This window comes from Sciurus carolinensis, chromosome 1 (assembly GCF_902686445.1).
Source record: "Sciurus carolinensis chromosome 1, mSciCar1.2, whole genome shotgun sequence".
NCBI classification, from domain to species: Eukaryota; Metazoa; Chordata; class Mammalia; order Rodentia; family Sciuridae; genus Sciurus; species Sciurus carolinensis.
This window is the reverse complement of record NC_062213.1, coordinates 56,689,602-56,694,656: the sequence shown is the minus strand read 5'-3', so window position 1 is coordinate 56,694,656 and position 5,055 is coordinate 56,689,602. Positions and strand designations below refer to the sequence as shown.

General features: G+C 36.0%; 1 pseudogene; it reads left to right on the top strand.

Annotated features, from left to right (window-relative positions):
* Positions 1 to 412: 412 nt before the first annotated feature.
* LOC124981996 (SS18-like protein 2) lies at positions 413 to 4,559 on the top strand (annotated as a pseudogene).
* The last annotated feature ends 496 nt before the right edge of the window (positions 4,560 to 5,055 follow it).

Here is a 5,055-nt window from a genome sequence, read left to right as displayed (position 1 = left end):
GAATTCTCAGTCCCCAAACTATTAGAGAGAATTCCTTATAATAAATGAGATGGGGAGAAAGAAAGAGAGGGAGGGAAAGAGAGAGAGAGAGAATGAGAATGAATAAATTCAGGCTAATAAAAATGCCAAGGTACTAAAGTCAAAGACCAACACACCTGGAACTTGTCCTAAGTCACCCATTCTTTTAATATGTCTTTGATTTGCCTTGCCTAGGGACTCTTCTACGCTGTATGAATGTAAAGGTACAGTTGAGAATATCAGCCATCAAGGAGTCCCCAGTCTGGGATGGGGAAAGGTAGACAATATGGTAAACAAATGATTACAGAGAAGTGAACACTGTGGTACACACAGACAATAGGATTAGGCTAAGAAATGAAGCTCTAAGAGAAGGCTTTAAGAGAAGAGAGTGAGTATGGGGGTCCTGAAGATTACTAGAAGTTCTTCAGGTAAACTAAATTAGGAGAAGTATGGTAGGAAAATAGAAAAATAGTCTTGGGTGAAAACACAGGTGAGGAACAAAAGTTGTCTTTGTTCCTCGTAAATATTGTTCTTGTTTCCCATAGAGCTGAAAGAGGAATATGTAAATAAATGGTTGGTGAAAGAACAATTAAAACCAAAAAGCCATGTGGTAGGTAAAACAAAGAACTATTGAGCAGTGAATAACAACTTCTTAAAATAGGAGACATGGAAACATGATCGAAATATACATTATATATATATATGTATATATATATGTGTATATATATATTTACAATGTTTATTTTATATATATATATGAAGAACATTAAAAATGATAATTAAATGAATAATCACAAACCAGTGGAGACAATATAAGCAGAAAAACCATAGTCAAAATGGTCAATGCAAAACATTAAAAAGTGAAGCAAAAGAGAAAGATAGAAATCAAACAGAAAAGGAGAAAGATGGTCCCAATGGACTAGAATGGGATAAAGATTAGACCAGCTAAAACAGAAAAGATGTGCAAAAAAAGGGAAGAAAGAAAAAAATCCTTAAGAATACAATTGAATGTTTTAAGAAAAATACAATAATGTTCCTACAACTGAAACAAAGAGAGGGGGGAAATGAAAGAGATCCAAGAGGAGGTGAGCCCACCACCCATCCAATACCCATTCAAGTTCATGAGTAGTCTTGTGACTCCAAAGGACAGAAAGCTTAACCCACAGAATTCCTCATGTTTCACAAGTGCAAATACAGTAGCTACCAAAATAAAAAAATAAAAAAACTACAGATACAAAAATTGCAAAAAATCATATAGTTTTTTTTTAAGTTATCCAATGTGTTAGTCACAAGTGAAATTTTCTGAAATAAAAGGAGAATAAATTATACTGTAAGAGAGAAGCAATACCGTGTTGAGTTTAAGCCCAAAGATAATGATTTCAAATCCTGGCTTCACATTTCTTAGATGTGTGACATTTGTCACATTTTGGAACTTCTCTGTTTACAGTTTTCCTTTATACATTGGGAATGATTATGGTACTTACTTCCAAAGAGTTATCATTGGACAATAATAAAACAATCTTCTTCATAGAGTCATTAATATGGATAAAGCATTTATAACTGTACTGATCCATAGTGTAAACTATTTAAATGTTAACCTATTAGTAGTACTTGTGGTGGTGGTGGTATCAATATTGTCTAAGGATCAACTTTGTGGCTGCAAAGGCAAACCTCTGCTCCTCTGAATTCCCTGCATGATTTTAAAAAAAGTATTTAATCTCTCAGTATCCCATTTACTAAAAGGGAATAATGCTACCACTTGGCATATTGTAAGTTAAATTGAATATGCATGTGTACTGTGATGAATATAAAATCAGCCTTCTCCTCAACAGCACTTCAAAATTGGAAAACCCATGACAAAAAGATATCATCAGAATTGGTATAATCCTACAAGGCAGCACCATGCACATCTAGGGCTGTCTCTTTGGTATTGTAAACTGAGCTCAGGCTTTGTATAATTATGGTGGGTCTGTTATTTTGAAAGGACAAGGCCATGCTGATAGGAGAATCTTCCTTTCCTCAATGCGTATGCAGAACAAACTATTTTTGAGCAAACACGATAAAGTTTTAGTGAATCATAAAAGATCTATAGACTTGATAAGAAAATTGACCATGGTGACTTTCAGGGGAATGGCAGTGAGAAGCCTCCACAGGAACTGAGCACCTAGAGTTTTCAGAAAGTCCTCTGTAGTGTAGAGAGCTCATCATGACCAAGCAGAGGGGACTTTCTTATATTTTCAGGATAAAGCAATGAATAGAGAATATAAACCTTCTCCCACTGTGGGGAGGAATAGGATTCCCCAAGAGAGCAGAGAGAGGCACCAGAATGAGGAATTCTGAATGAGGGATGTGTGCTGGGAATGGAGGAGCTTGTGGAGGAAGAGAAGGAGAGGAAAGCAGTAGACATGTGGGAAATCCGATTTCCAGTGGTTTCCTGATGATGATGTGTTAGGGAACCTTCCAGCACTGGTAGGGCTTATAGTGAAGTATCAAGGAAAGATGTGGAAGGGTAAGTCTAAAATTACATTTTTCATCAGAGTTTTATAGTCCCTACCCAAGAAATGTGCCTACTCTTCAATCCAATTATCATATTTCTGAATGCTTATATCGTGGACAGATACACATGCACAGAAGGAAGTGTAAGGGTCTTCACTGTGGCGTTGTTGTAACAGTGAAACAAAGGAATGATTTACACACCTATTGAAGGGAAAATAGGTAAGCTAGAAATGTTGATGATATTAATAATAGAAAAGTTGAAAATGTTTTAATATGAAAAATTCTCTAGGATTTTTACATGGCAAAAAATGTACATATATGACTGCATGACCAATGTGATCCTACAATATGCGTAATGAGAAAAATGAGAAATTACACTCCATTTATGTATGATCTATCAAAATGTACAGATGCATTCTACTGTCATGTACAATAAATCAGAACAAATTTAAAATTTTTAAATTTTTTAAAAAATACCATTATTAAAATCATTTAGAAGGAATGATTAATGATATAGAAAAAGATATTATGCCATATGGGCATAATATTACAAAAAGAAAGGATTTTTACAAAAAGTGCAGTATTATCTTAACTATTGAAAAAATACATAGGAATAAAAGAACCAAAAGATAATTCACATTAACCACGGTGTTTATATTATTTCTGAGTGAGTTTCCTGCTCACTTACCCTGCTGAACCCTTGCTTTTAGAGATGAAAATCTCTTGGGGGATGGTAAGGACAAAGCAGCATTCTTCATGGAGAGTTGCCAGAACTGCTCAGCACCCAGATCAACCATGAAAGACACCAGGAGAATCAACAGCTGAGGTTTTCTCATCTATGGTTCTTCTTTACATGATGCTGAAGCCAAGACAAACCCTTTAGTCTAGAGTCAGGAGGAAAATGTCAGTAATATTCAGAAGCTCCATGAGAATTCTTAAATAATGATGATGAACTAGTTTTTGGTTTGTATTACAAAGTCTATCCAACCCCCCCCCCCAACTATTTCCTTATGGCCAAGTTAATAGACTCCTGTGGTTCTGTCTCTCTTTGCTGCTTACATTGTACACAAATAAATGCATATATCATTAGCATAGGGAGAACTCTCTTGCCAGCAAATGGAAATGGGACATGTCTCGTTTCAGCCACAGTTGGAAATGACTCGTAGGGCTGAAAGGTCAATCCAGACTTTTCTCTGTTTTGTCCCTCTTTATAAAAGCACTGGAATTTTTCTTGAACATTAGACTTTGTTCTTTTTTATTTCTCTTAACTGCTTTTCATACTTTTCCCATCTCCAAAGACCTTTTAATTCAAACTCCCAAACACATTCCACCCTGACTCGAAAGTTCAGGCTATACCCAAAGTGGGGGAATAACAAATTTCTAAAAGTTTTAAGCTTTATGCCAGGAGTCCAGTTTACTTTAACAATCAAGAAAACAAATAATATATCATCAAAAATATAATGTAAAAATTCCTGCAAAACAGGATGAAAGAAAAAATTTTCCCAGAAGTAGAAGTAAACATATATTTGTGTGTGTCTGTGTGTGTGTGTGTGTGTGTGTATGTATAGTTGCTTGTGTGCAGATGTGTGCACTTGGAATATGACTGAATAATCAAATAGAAGTGAAAACTTTTCTTATTTTAAGTCATTTCATCTATGTTTCCACCAAATGCAATTAGAAATAATCTTTAGTGGGCCTTGTAGTGTGGAGGAGGTAGCATCAATTTGGATGTTTTTTCTATTATTCTTCTGAATAGCTGGAGGCTATTCCTAAGGTGGACTCCTCCCCTGAACACACACACACACTGAAACCCAGGTTGTCCATGGCTTTCCTACCAGACTGGACAAGGGGCAAGGCAGAAGTCGAGGAGACTATCCAGTGGCTCCTGGAGAAGAATGATCAACTTTTATCTATGAGTGACACACAGGAAGACCAAGAAAGAATTTCCAAGCCAAAGGTACCAGCATATGTTACTTAGAACTCTCATTTATTTAGCTACCATCACAGATGGCAGCCCAACTGATACTTCAAAAGCAATGGAATAATCTTTCTGTTGTAAGGAGTAATTGAATGTAATCCAATTACTCTGAAATGGAGAATTGCTTAAAACAAGAATGAAAACTTTGTGATTCTTTTTAAAGTCTGAAAAATGTGAAGAAAGTTACTAACTTAACTGTATTCTCAAGGAAAACCTTTATTTTAATAATCAGATCCCACAATAAATTGACCCCGGTTGTGCTGTTTCCTGAATTGGGAGTGTGTTTGGATAACAAAGGCACCATCGGCATCTTCAGGCTACTGTTCGGTTTCAACCTGAAGAGGAACTTGAGTAGGTATTGGACGGTCAGCAACAATTGATGAGACTTCCAGCTGAGCCTTTGCCAAATGAATATGGTATCTGTGTGCTCCCTTCCAGTTTGTAAATGGGGACCCCTCTTCTCAGTGTACTCTGAAATAAAGCTTGCATTTTCAAGAGCAGTAGGACAGTACAGAAGTTTCCATGTAATGTGTCTGTGAAAAACAGTAAGGACTTAATAATTG